The following is a 14,022-nucleotide window of genomic DNA, read 5'->3' on the forward strand; positions in this document are numbered from 1 at the left end:
CATCACCTTGCCACACCCCATTTGATTTCCTTTCCTTTTTCTAAATACAGCAAACTTTCTCATTTTTATACCCTGAACAGCTGATCCTTCTGCCTGAAACACTGTGCCCTAGCCATTTGGACTCAATGTAAACATCATCTCCTCTGCTGAACAACTACCACTCAGTTCTCCCTTTCCCCATTAGCTATTATTTAATTGTCATTATTTCTCCAGCAGAAAGTTTCCATCTTTTTTATTTGCATGCTAGAGTATTCCCCTTAGAGTACAAGCACCGTGACAGCAGAACCTCATTTGCTTTGTTCAGTTCCCTGGCAATCCCAGAGCCCCTGTGGGAATGGGAGACACTCAACAAATATTTTTTTTTTTTTAATAAGATGGGCTTGCAGGCATTCTGGATGATCTCTGTGGTGGGAAGAGACCCTTGTTTTTATTTTATTTTATTTTTTTTTATTTGACAGGCAGAGTTAGATAGTGAGGGAGAGAGACAGAGAGAAAGGTCTTCCTTCTGTTGGTTCATCCCCCAAATGGCCGCTATGGTCGGAGCTAGGCTGATACAAAGCCAGGAGCTAGGTGCTTCCTCCTGGTCTCCCATGCAGGTGAGGGGCCCAAGCACTTGGGCCATCCTCCACTGCCCTCCCAGGCCACAGCAGAGAGCTGGACTGGAAGAGGAACAACCGGGACTAGAACCTGGTACCCATATGGGAATGCCAGCACCTCAGGCAGAGGATTAACCAAGTGAGCCACGGCGCCGGCCACCAAATATTTGTTAAATTAATGAACAAAGGAAATAGTTTCACATACATGAACATAATATTTTGTGACCATCGATGCTTCCAACAAAATTCATACTCTCTAAAATATCTTCATTTTTCTAACTGTAAATGTAGGTCAAAAAATATTTTATTATTTGATCTTTTCCAAAAATATAATTTTTTTAAGATTTACTTATTTATTTGAAAAGCAGAGCTATAGCAAGGGAAATGCAGAAACAGAGAGAGAGATAACTCTTCCACTTGCTGGTTCATTTCCAAAATGGCTGCAAGGGCCAGGTTTGGGCCAGGCTGAAGTGAGGAGCTAGAATTTTCATACTAGTCTCCCCATCCTCTGCTGCTTTCCCAGGCACATTAGAAGGAAGCTGGATTGGAAGTAGAGCATCCTGAGACTTGAACTGGCACCCACATGGGATGCTTGCACCGCAGGCAGTAGCCCAACCCTCTATGCCACAGTGCCAACTCCACAAATATTATACTAATTTGAATTCTATCAATAAATAACTCATTGCTTGCTTCTATGTATGCCAGGCACTAAGCTAGGATTTGATTTGGCCTACACTTTTATTTCTTACACTTCTTTTTCCGTTTTCCATAGTTTTTTGAGGTTATAGGCCTCAAAAGTAACTTAGCAGAGTAAGTGACAAGAATATTCCTAGAATTCACATATCCCAGTGCCTTCATATGCAGATTAAAAATAGTAATAATACCCAATCTACACATCTCTAATTCTGTTGGTGCTGTGTTCTTTTTTCATTCATTTATGTTCCGACATTTAGACAGTAGATAAAAGTCATGAATGATTATGCCACATGTTACTTAGTCCTCTATTTTATTTTCCTGTAGACAAGAAATATGTAGTAGAAAAAGATGGTTTGAGAAAAATAATTGTTCTCATGCAGATACAATTTAAATTTAACAACAAATGTTTAGGAAAGCCCATGTTTATTCTACTAAAGTGACAGGCTACCTAAGGTAGGCAATAGTATCTATAAATATTTGCCAGTTCTTTTCACCAACAGACATGCTATCAAAATATTCATGTGAAGTAGGAAGAAATAACAAGCACCAAGTTTTTCCTTAGCCTTCCTAACTTGATGCTTTTCCAGTGCTTGTTAAGATCATCTCTTTGCTGCTGTCTCATCCTCATCTGTTCAGTGCCTATGACAATTTGCCATGGTTAAAAGTAATGCCATTTTATTGCATTTAATCTGAGAGGTGAATTAGAATTTTATTCATGGCTGGGAAATGCCTGCTGAACATTCCATTTTCATGCTTTAATTCCTGGTATTTACCATATTTATAATGAAGTTATGAATTTGTTTCTTGTTTCATTTTTGAGGCCTTCGGTTTCTTTCCTGCTGCTTTTTCATTCTGAAATCTATTTCATTTTTCACTTCTGCTGAAGTCTTCAGTCAGCTTTCTGACAGACATGGGCACACTGCTGGCCTGGGGAAGATATTTGCACACCTAACTCAGAGGCATGAACAGTACCAGTATTCTACTCCTCTGCTTTCAAGAATGGTTGAAAAAAAAATAGCAGGAGAATTCTACAGTTTCTGGACATGTACATAATGTAGAAGTGATTTAGTACTCCATGAAGTGCAGTCAAATATGTCTGAAAAATGGAGACTGAACATCCATGAGCAGCTTTGTTAAACAGTGCCTTGAAAGATGCATCAGCTACAATGTTGCAAAAGCTTAAAAAATATTTGAGCCAACATCAAAAATTACATTGAATCTGTATATATCTATGGTACAGGCATTTCTGGGCATAGAGGTTTTTACAAAATAGGATTGGTATTTTGAAATCAAGAATTGAAGTGTTGGAGCCAGGGTCATGACAGCATCCCACGTTCAGTGTGCTGGTTCAAGTCCCTGCTGCTCTGCTTCAATTCGATTTCCTGCAAATGCACTTCTGAAGACAGCAGATAATGGCCTAGATTCTTGGGCCCCTGTTGCCCATGTGGGAGACCAGTATGTGGTTCCTGGCTCTTGGCTTTGGGCTGTCCCAGACCCAGATGTTGTGGCCATTTGGGAAATGAACTGGATAATTAAAGATATCTCTCTCTTTCTCTCCCTTCCCCCCCTTTCAATCTTTCTCCCCACCCCTATCTGCCTTTCAAGTAAATACATCTTATAAAAATTTGATATGCTAATGCAACAGGCATTTTCCCTTATGGTCTAAGAAGCTGCTTAGCATACCCTCATCACATATCAGAATCCCTGGATTTCACTAATGGCACCTCTCCCAACTCCAGCTTCCTGGTAACTTGAACTCGGAGAGGCATCAGGTGGTGGACAAGAAGTTAGGATCTGCCATCCATGTAGAAGACTCAGAAGGGTGTTCCAAGCTCCTGGCTTTTACCTGGCCCAGGCCTATTTCAGGCGTTTGGCAAGTGAGCCAGAGGATGGGAGATTTCACCCTGTCCTTCTATCTGTCTGTATCTCTGTGTCTCTCAGATAAATAAAATACATTTTTCAAAGAATTGATATGCTCAGAGTAGTGGCTACTGCAGAGAACAGGAAATAACAGGAGAGAAGAAGGTGAAAAAATTTAAAGTAATAGTGATATCCTATCAAGATATTTTAATATTTTAAAAATCAATCTACAAATGCTTAAATCTATAATTTTCCCATAGCCTTAAATATAATAAGGTAGCACGTTTTCCTTTGAAATTTTTTTCTTGGGTATTATCATATATGTTAAGAAGTGTGTTGAATTAGAGTTTAGCAAGAGATCATATTCCAAATATGTTTACATTTACCTTATTGCTGGAGATTCAAGTTACATACACAATTATAAGCTGGAAATAGCATCCTTCTTTTTCCCTAAAATAAGGCAATCCTTTCAATTTTAAATCCCATTATCATTAACTCTCACAAGTACAAAAGCAGGAAGGTAAATATATAATATATTAATATATTAACTTCTTTCTTTCCTCTTTTCTAAATATTAGCAGGATTTCTAAAAATTGATTTTTTTATTACAAGAGGGAAAATATTACTTTTAAATAAACCAAATACCCAAGTTGTCTAAAGGTTAACTGTATGTTGACATACATGCAAATATAAATAAATAAATAACAGTTTAATGATATTTAGCTGAATTGATTCTGTGTTCAACTCATTTTCAGTGTCAAGGTTAGAAATATTGCTTGTAACACATTGCTGATAATTTATACTAACTTTATGAGCCTACTAAGTATAAGGTATTTAATATGAATCTAATTTTTCATCTTATACATCAGTTTTGGAAAATTATTATCTAGTTCCATTAAAAAGAAGTCTTCTCATTAAGAATAACACACTTTGAATCACAATCAGTGGGATCCCTTCCTCTAAAAGGCTAGGACAGTCACCATGGTCTGCGTCCCTCTGGGTTGAAATACTATTAGATTTGGTGAGGTGAACTGTATATCACAAGACTCCCCGTGCTGGACAAGGAAATATGTCACTGCATAGGAGGGGTGGACTTAGAATTACTCTGTGCCCTCTGATGCTGTATTTTATCTTAGGAAACATCATTGACATACTCTCTTGATTTCATCAAATTCCTCCAGCTTGCTTTCTTTGTCTCTCTCTCTCTCTCTCTCTTTTAAAAGAACACACACACACACACACACACAATCACACACCATTGATAGCAATCACAAAATTATTTTTCTATTTTGTTCATTACTAATAAACCCTTCTTTTTTCATGTAAACATAAATCTAAATTTAATGATATATGATTTGAATTAGACATCAGCACATTAATTTTTGTATCAAAAGCACTAACAGATAATGCCCATGCTGTTTAGACAGGCCAGGCTTGGTGAATTATTAATAAAATATTTTACAAGAAAAGGTATGTCATCAGTTCATCCTTTGACATGGCACTGTTGAGACTTAGAGTATGGAAGGGCACTCATCAATTCAGATCACTTCAAATTAACTTTATTTTGACTTAGGCTTAGGGTCTTAAAGTAATTACCCACTGTCTCTGGCCATATAAAAAGTTCCAAACCCACTTTAAAAAATAAGTATTTAAGGATCCACATATTCATTTATAGAATAGTGTTACATTTTTTCCTAAAATGTTCACATAGAATTTTCCCTATTTAACCACTGATTAAAAACCATCAGACATAAAATATAATTTCATTATATAAAGACACATTAATATTTCCACAACGTTTCTATTTTCAGTTTTGGTTTTGCTATACATAAAAACTATCTCATAAAAATATTATAAAGTTGCATTACTTAAGACTTAAAGATGACTATTTGGGAAGGTTTTAAGGAAATTTGTACTTTCTCAGTTTAAAAATTACATATGTAACTTCCCAAATGACTAATTTTCCTAAAATAACTGCAAGCGGTTCTTATTCAATAAACCAATCAATATATATGTATTGACCTGCTCTATTTACCAAGATATTATTATGTGCTGACTATTCTAAGTTACTTGACCTTCAATTATTGTTTTATTCAGTCAACAGATACATAGAAATAATGGCAGCCCATCTTGTTTCATTTTTATTTACTTATCTTTTAGTTTTACTATGTGGTCAGTGTTATTTTTGATATAATTTGAAGTTTGCTCTCTAGTCCAGCTTCCTGCTAATATGTATCCTTGGAGGCAGCAGTGATGGCTCAAGTACTTGGGTCTTGGCACCCACATGGGAAGATAGGGATTAAGTTCCTGGCTCCTGGCTCCATCCTGCCCCAGCCCCAGCTGCTGCAAGCAATTGGGAAGTGAACCCACGAATGGAGTATCTCTGCTCAGTATTTCAAGTAAATAAAATAAAATTTGAAATAGTTTTCAAGACTATTTTTAAAATATTTTTTTAAAGATTTATTTTACAGATAGACTTACAGAAAGAGAAAAAGGGACATACAGAGAGAAAGAGAGATCTTCAGTCCTCTGATTCACTCCCTAAATGGCCACAATGGCTAGGGCTGGGCCAGACAGAAGCCAGGAGTCAGGAGCTTCATCCAGGTCTCCCAAATGGCTGGCAGGAGCCCAGGTACTTGAGTCGTTTCCTGCTGCTTTCCAAGGCGCATTAGTAGAGAGCAGGATCTGAAGTGGTACCCATATGGGATGCTGGCATCACAGGTGGCAGCTTAAACTGCTGAGTCACAATACCAGCCCTAATAAAAAGAACTTAAAAATTTTTAAGTCTCATGGTTCTTCTTGATTTATAAGTAAGCTAATGTTATTTCTCTAAGGTATTTGCCCCTTCCAAATCCCCTTTTTCCATACTCTGAATACTTAATTTGTGCTTTAGTTATATATATCTGGTCCTTAATTTTTTCTTAATTTTCAAGAGAAGAACATGCTATTTAAAAAAGAGTTAAGTTTAGAGACAATTTCTCCTTTATGTCTCCATCAGACAATAATTTTGATGGCCCCCAAATTATAAAGATCCCTATGGCATGCTTGATGGGCAAGAGGTGAATCCTAACGTGCCCACATTCTTCCTTGACTGGAAAGATTGAATGCTTTGCTCTTTTTTTTTTTTTTTTTTTTTTTTTTTGACAGGCAGAGTGGACAGTGAGAGAGAGAGAGACAGAGAGAAAGGTTTTCCTTTGCCGTTGGTTCACCCCCCAATGGCCGCCACGGCCAGCGCGCTGTGGCCGGCACACCACGCTGATCCGATGGCAGGAGCCAGGTACTTACCCTGGTCTCCCATGAGGTGCAGGGCCCAAGGACTTGGGCCATCCTCCACTGCACTCCCTGGCCACAGCAGAGAGCTGGCCTGGAAGAGGGGCAGCCGGGACAGAATCCGGCGCCCCAACCGGGACTAGAACCTGGTGTGCCGGTGCTGCAAGGCGGAGGATTAGCCTAGTGAGCCGCGGCGCCGGCCTCTGTATTTGTTTCTCATGCTAACGTATTAAAAGGTTTTCTTACTTAATTTCAGAAAAGTTCCTCTTCATACAATACCATCTTCCACATTCTGTGGATTGACTTCTGATCATCAGTCCTATATGCTTCTGTGCTCACAATTTTTTGTACTTTGAACTTCTTCTACTGAAGAAAACTACACTAAACTTCAAATTCCTGATTAGCATTCACTTTGGATGTCAGTGTGCAGATAAGTCAATATGTAAATGTGAAAATAACTGGAAGAACTGCATCATGGGAATTTTGAAGTTGCAAATATCCATAGAGCCCACCAGTTCAAGGACTTCCTGGCTGCTGTAGATGACGAGCTGAGCCTAAGGAGAGAAGACTTCCCTAACTTCATGTGGCCAAATTCAACTCTTCAAGCCTCTCTCCATCTTTTATAACTGCTGGAATCTTGCTAAACAACATTCAAATCTGCCTTTCTGTAAGTGTTATTTATGTTTATTTTCTCCCCAGAAATACCTGGATATGGTGGCTTCCAGCTTCTATTTCAATGTTGTGCCATTCCTTCCTTCTAGTTTGGTGGCACAACCATGTTTTCTTGATGGTAAATCAGCATAGATCACAATCAATCATATTTTTCTAGTTTTACTCTTGCACTGCAAAATAAAAGCAAGATAAGATAAAGCTACTGTAGCTACTAAGCTATTCTCTATTGACTTTTATAAAAATATCTCTTTCCAGGTAAATATATCTCTGCTTTTCCTCAGCAAAACAGTTGGAGTCATAAATAAGATGGTTTAGAAGTATTTGCAACACCCACATGACCTGACATATTGTGCTAAATGAATTTCTGCTGAATTTTTATTTTGGCCATTCATTAAGCCAAGTCATCGTTAACATCTGCATGATTAAAGCAAAGCACAAACTCAAAAATAGCAAGAACTATCCCATACCAGTACTGTATCCATATCTTAAATTGGCTTTTGTTTTACATAAGGATGCCAAGAAAATATGTTTCCCTACTCCTTCATTTTCTCTTCTCCTATCCCCCTTACATCTTTCACCTCTGGGAGCAACTCCCTGGGCTCATTCTCACACTATTAGTTATATTTTTATAAGTTTGACTGTATTTCTTTTCTTTTTTTATTTTTTGACAGGCAGAGTTAGAGAGAGAGACAGACAAAAAGGTCTTCCTTCCATTGGTTCACCCCCAAATGGCTGCTACGGCCGGCACTGCGCCGGCCCGAAGCCAGGAGCCAGATGCTTCTTCTTGGTCTCCCATGCGGTGCAGGCACCCAAGCACTTGGGCCATCCTCCACTGCCTTCCCGGGCCACAGCAGAGAGCTGGACTGGAAGAGGAGCAACCGGCACTAGAACCCTGCGCCCACATGGGATGCCGGCACCACAGGTGCAGGATTCACAAAGTGAGCCACGGCGCTGGCCCCCGACTGCACTTCTTACGCTTATCCCAATGATATCTTCATTATTCTCAGATTTATTTGGGAAAAATACAATGAAGTCCTCTTTCCACGAAGGCACTCTGGCCATCAAATGTATCTTAAGATTTTGAGATTTCCTGCAGAACCCTCCTTTTTTGATCGCAGTTGTTACCAATCTACCCATGAGAGGATCAGGGATCCACAAGCTTCCTACTTTCCCAGAAACTGTCAATAGTTAAACATTTTAAGAAATTCAAATAAACAAATAAAATTAATAGACTGGAGACTTTGGAAACATGCTGTGAACCAATGTTTTAGAAATAATCCATTATGCAAAAATCAAGTTGGTTTACAAAATCACAAGGTGGTATTTTTCACTTAATATAACCCAAATCAAATGTCATGAGAAGACACATGGGAGAGCAATGCTTGGTGTCCATTGTTGGTAATTCTTTGATCCTTTAGTTATCAACCTTTGATATTAATAAAATTCAATTTCCTTAACTTTAAAAATACATTTAATGACTTTGGACAGAGGTCGAGGAATGGTAGACTGTATAATTCTGAGTACTTAATTTATGCTGGTAGATAAATGAATGAAATACATTGTAAAGACTGAAAACATCCTATAATGAGCTAACAATGCCTAGCAGTCTATCAATCAGGCAAATTCAATCAGAAGTTCCTTACGTTGGCTACGAAAATGTTTTAAGCTTAGAAATATTGAAATGATATTCTTGCTCAACTCTCTTATTTCACAAATAAGACAACACAAGCCACAAAAGTTGAATGGCTTGCAACAACCAAGAAACTGAGTCTAGGCCTTATTGGCCCAAATATCCTCACTGCTCTGGACTGATTGATAGTTACAACTCCAAGGATTCATAGTACACAGAGTGACACATAGGAGACCAAATCAAGATGAAGTAAGTTAAACTGTTTAATCCATTCGAGGAGTACTCATCAATCGCCAGGTAAGTGCAGCTGAGGGAGCACTAGCTCGTATCTTTACAAATGCAACTCAGGAAAAGTTCATTCTGGTGGTAAATGAGGCCCTTCCCTTTATGAAAGACAGACAGAGCCTGAGTGTTAATAATAAACCAGCAGGCATAGAAATCCAAAATTAAACCTTTATGTCTATTCAAGCACTTGTCTCATTTTATACTCAAGTTATTTTACTTTTACTGTTGTTGAGTTGTAGGAGCTCTTTGTATATTTGGGATATTAATCCTCTCAGAGGTCTAAAATAGTCAAATTCATAGAAGCAGAAAGTACAGTGGTAGTTACTAGGTGTTGGAGAACAGGGGAAGAGGAGTGGTTTGAGGGACAGATTTTCAGTTTTGTTAAGATGAACAAGTTCTGGGATTTGTTTTATAACAATGTGAATGTATGTAACTGTATTGAATTTTTCCCTTAGAGATGGTTAAGATGCTAAATTTCATGCTACATGTTTTTTACATTTGTAAAATGCATTTTAAAAGTCCTGTCACTAAAGAAAAAAAATCACTCTTTTTAAAAGAAATCAGAATCATTCAGCAAGTCCTATAATTGCGTTTTTTAATGAAGCAAAGTTTCCCAATGCCAGATGTGTCATTCCTAAAACATTAGTAAGAATAAGACCTACTGAAAATGCAAAAGGCTAATGGTTTAGCTTGAACAATAACCAAGTTCTAATGCAGTAATAAAGTCAGTTTATCTACTTTATGCTTTTGAAAAGTTTAGTTTTTCTTTGCTAATTTATAGAAATGACCTGAATAGAAAATCAGCGATCAAGGGTTCACTTAATTTTATTTGGCCTAGTTTGATCCAATTCTTGTTAGCATACTGTTCCAGAACTAGTTTTTAAATCTCAATTAACTGCTTTCTCTAATGATTACAAGAATGTATCCTAGTCTTGGTCTTTGCAAGGCTCTTTACAAACTGCCAACTTCACTTTGTCCGGTTTTGAATTGCATGGCCTGAGAGACTCAGCAGGCCTGGAATATTCTAAGTGACCACTTGGCTCATTATTATGAATTCCGGGCCTTACACAAACCTGCTCCTGAGCGCACCCGCACCCGCACACGCACACTGGCCTTACTTCCGGCAAGCACTTTACTGAACTATCATAATCAATGTGTTCACACAAATGAACAAACAAATCAACAAAAACACCTCTGGTAGGCGAAGCCCTAGAAACGGTAGGACTTTGGAGGCAGTGTTTCCTGGTAGCCTGTGAACCTATTGATTAGTCCTTCAGGACTCTCCGTGGGAAACACCGGGAAGAAATGTGAGGGGCAGGCTGGGGAGAAGGGAGAAGGGGTCGGGTGGGACTTCATTCCCAGGACAGTGCCAGGGCCCAGAGGGAGCGCGCGTCGCCGGCGCGGAGACTCAGAGGCCAGAGGGGACCACAGAACTACAGACAGTGAAGGAAGGCAGGGCGGGCAGCGGGCAGCAGGGAGATAAAAAGAGGGAGGCGGAGCCGCCCGGGCGGGCGGGAGCGGAGGCGGCGCCGCAGCCCCAGCCGGCCGGCCGGGCGAGGGCGAGCGCCCGGCTCCGCGCTGCCCCTGCTCTCCGCACTCGCTCCGCTCGCAGCCACCTAACGGCCCGCGGCGGGGACAGGTCCTGGAGAGTTTGCCCCTCCCCGCAAGTTTCCTCCCGGAGTCCGGCTCCTGCAAAAGCGCTACCTGCAGGCGTCCAGCGGCGGCCGCTTCTGAGGTAACAGCGCGGGGATTTGGCGGCTGAGGGTCCGGGCACTGCAGGGGCCGCGGTTGCGGGGTGCGGCTGGGCACCCACCGTGGGGCGGGCTCCGGGTGGGCGGGGAAGTGCAGCCTCACCTTTCCAGGTGGGATGCGGGAAGCATTTTTCTTTCTCCTTTCTACCCCCTACTTCCACTCACTTTGGGGACGTGCTGGGGTGGGAAAAGGCCAAGGGGGTAGAAGATAAGGAGGACCCCAAAACTTTGAGAGGGGCGGCGTAGTAGGACTGTGCCCCAACTTGGAAGCTACCTGTGCGGGACTCCTGGGCCCAGGCGCGGCCCCCTGGACTTCGCAGCGCGGTGCCAGCCCCGGCTGAGGGCGTGTGGAGGTTGGGAAGGGGCCACTAGAAAGCACCGGCCTGAGTTTCAGACGCCGCTTTATCCGGTCTCGGGCATGTTTGGCAGAAAGAGGTGCATCTCTGCCTCCTGTCTGCTTTACGTCCATACCAAACTCCCCGACCTCCGGAAGGCTGCAGGCAGGTGGGCGGGGAGTAAGGACGTCCGGGAGCCCAGGTGCCCAGATGGCCCAGGTGCCAGGGCTCGGGGAAGCTGATAGGAGGACAGGGTTTGAGGCGGGCTGAGGAGGGAAGGAATTGCGCGGTGGTCTGGATTCTGCTGCTGCTGTTACTTTTCGCACGGTGAGCCGCTCGCTCCTCTGCCCCTCTGAACATCCTGCCTATAAGCGTGTTTCTGCGAGAGGCTGCAAGGTGCGATGTTTGATGCCTTTCGGGAGTTGTTTCCAACTAGGTGCGCAGGTGCCAAGGCTAGAGTTGCTGCTTCTCCTGTCTTCCTTCCCTGCAGGTCCACCCTCAACTCCTTCCTACCAGCAAGCTGTGCCCTGGCCATTCCCAGGGATTTGAAAGACATGACATGTAAATAATATAGAATGTGTGTTTATGTAAGTCCCCCCCCCCCCATTTTGCAGTTAGATCCAAATCATAACACTATGGATGTTATTAAACATTTATTAAGGACTCCCTTTTAGCAATTTTTTCAGATAATTAAGAGTATAATTTATCAATGTTTATTTTCCTCTCTTTAACCTCAAGCATTACTTTCATCCATCTCTGCCAGTTTAGTTACTATACGGCTTGAATTTAAAGGACATGAAATTCTTTTATATACACACCAAAACACAGCGTGACCATATTTAATATTTCTCTCTTCCTGATTCAGTGGCCTGACACCTGCCATTTCCAGTACATGATCATAACACCATATGCCTGTCTACCAAATTGAGGAGAAGGGAAATGTTATTGTTTTTCGTGGGCAGAAGTACATTGACTACCAGATTTTATTATTGCTCAAAGGGCTTTGAAGAGCTTCAGTCAGGCTGAATTAAATATGATACAGGACAAAAATCACAATTCCTCCTGATGTGTTCAGACAACATACAACACCTGGGTGCTTAGAGTAGACTACTAATTGAGGAAAAATGAACATCTTCCCATCACATTGAAAGCATTTTAATTGAATATAGTCAATAAGAAAAAGTATTGAAAACCTTGGGAAAAAACAAGAATTTTCCTTATTTCATTTAGTTTTTTTTTTCTCCTTTATTATAATGGCATCCTCCAGAAAATGAGCACCTCTCGCATCTAGATGTTGGTATGTGCTAACTAAACACCATATTTTGTAATACAGAAGTTGGTGGCAGTCCAAAACATAAATGTTTTAAATCATTACCAACCATCTGTTCTTTCCCACTCACTTAAAGCAGTGTTTTATTTTCACAGGTATCAAAATGTACTTACTCATTTCATACATTCCCTGAAAGCTGTAATAGCATCTAATGTTGACCCAAGTTTGGCAACTGTTGTTTTGCTTTCATTTCACAATAGCAACTTTCATTTCATTTTCTATGAAAGGAGAAATCAAAAAGTTTTAAAGTATTTAGCTAAAGCTTGCGTGTATTCTAGTGAAATCTGAGTGCATCCTCACCTGCCTACCTTTTTGTTACCAGAGAGAAGCTGAAACTTAGTGCAGCTGGAGAACTCTCCTGGTGACAGTCTCTCCCTTTCTTCATGCTCACAAGGGTAGCAACTGATGTTCTCAAGCAGAGTATTTTTTTTTTTTTTTGGACAGGCAGAGTGGACAGTGAGAGAGAGACAGAGAGAAAGGTCTTCTTTTGCCGTTGGTTCACCCTCCGATGGCCGCCACAGCTGGCGCCCCAAGCCGATCCGAAACCAGGAGCAGGTGCTTCCTCCTGGTCTCCCATGTGGGTGCAGGGCCCAAGCACTTGGGCTATCCTCCACTGCCTTCCTTGGCCACAGCAGAGAGCTGGCCTGGAAGAGGGGCAGCTGGGACAGAATCCAGCGCCCCAACCGGGACTAGAACCTGTTGTGCCGGCGTCACAAGGCGGAGGATTAGCCTAGTGAGCTGCAACGCCGGTTAATGAAGCAAAGTATTAAACACCCCCTGACTTAAGAAAGCTGGGTGGCTTCCATGGGCATATGACATCTTCCCAGGAAGAATTGACAAAATGGGAAACCAGCTTAATATCCAAACTCCAAATTAAATACATCTAAGAAACACACATTGTTTCCCATGAAAATGTTGAATATGAATAATATAGAACATTATGTAGAATGTGAATAAAAAAAACTATCCATACAGTATTGTGTGACAGCGCTTCAAAAACTTCCTGGAAAAACAGAATTAAAAGGAAATAAAATAATATTTAAAATAATTTTAAAAATAATTAAAAATAGAATTGAAGTTAAAATGCTCATGTCCCGTAATCCCCATTTCTGAGTGCCCGAGTTTGAATCCCAGCTCCAGCTCCTGATTCTAGCTTCCTGCTAATGTAGACCCTGGGAAGTAGTGGTGATGGCTTCAGTGAAGGAATTCCCATCATCCATGTGAAAGATCTGGATTAAGTTTTCAGCTCATGGCTTTGGCCCCACCCAGCCTCAGATGCTGTAGGCATCTGGGGAGTGATCCAGCAGATGCGAGCTCATGATGTCTCAGCCCCCCTCGGCCATCAGGTAAATCAAGTATTTATTTTTTTAAAAAATACATTTATCCTAGTGCAAAAAAAATTGAAATCATGCATAATTTTTTTCATAATATACATTTTCCATGAACTTTTCAAAGACTCCATGTACACATGGTTTTCAATTATTTTGCATTGAAATAACATCTTTTAATTCCATTTTCCATGAATTTTTTGAAGTACCCTTATACTTTTGTTTAGGAACATGGATGAATTTGTACGTTAATCAGCAAGAAAACTCAC

The 14,022-nt window shown here is 40.8% G+C and overlaps 1 protein-coding gene and 1 long non-coding RNA gene across 3 annotated transcripts in view; one reads left to right on the forward strand and one right to left on the reverse strand.

Annotated features, from left to right (window-relative positions):
* The window catches only part of LOC103349313 (uncharacterized), a 144,927-nt gene that overhangs the window by 100,093 nt on the left and 30,812 nt on the right, over positions 1–14,022 (reverse strand). The window contains exon 2 of the long non-coding RNA XR_007921501.2: positions 7,128–7,264. This is a non-coding gene — a long non-coding RNA (uncharacterized lncRNA). The remainder of the gene's footprint in view (positions 1–7,127; positions 7,265–14,022) is intronic.
* Positions 10,524–14,022, forward strand: part of CHST9 (carbohydrate sulfotransferase 9) — a 306,919-nt gene continuing 303,420 nt past the window's right edge. For both annotated transcript variants that reach the window (XM_051851321.2, XM_070050355.1), the window contains exon 1: positions 10,524–10,744. The gene's annotated coding sequence lies outside the window, so the exon portion shown is untranslated. The remainder of the gene's footprint in view (positions 10,745–14,022) is intronic.

This window comes from Oryctolagus cuniculus, chromosome 10, assembly GCF_964237555.1.
Source record: "Oryctolagus cuniculus chromosome 10, mOryCun1.1, whole genome shotgun sequence".
NCBI lineage: Eukaryota > Metazoa > Chordata > Mammalia > Lagomorpha > Leporidae > Oryctolagus > Oryctolagus cuniculus.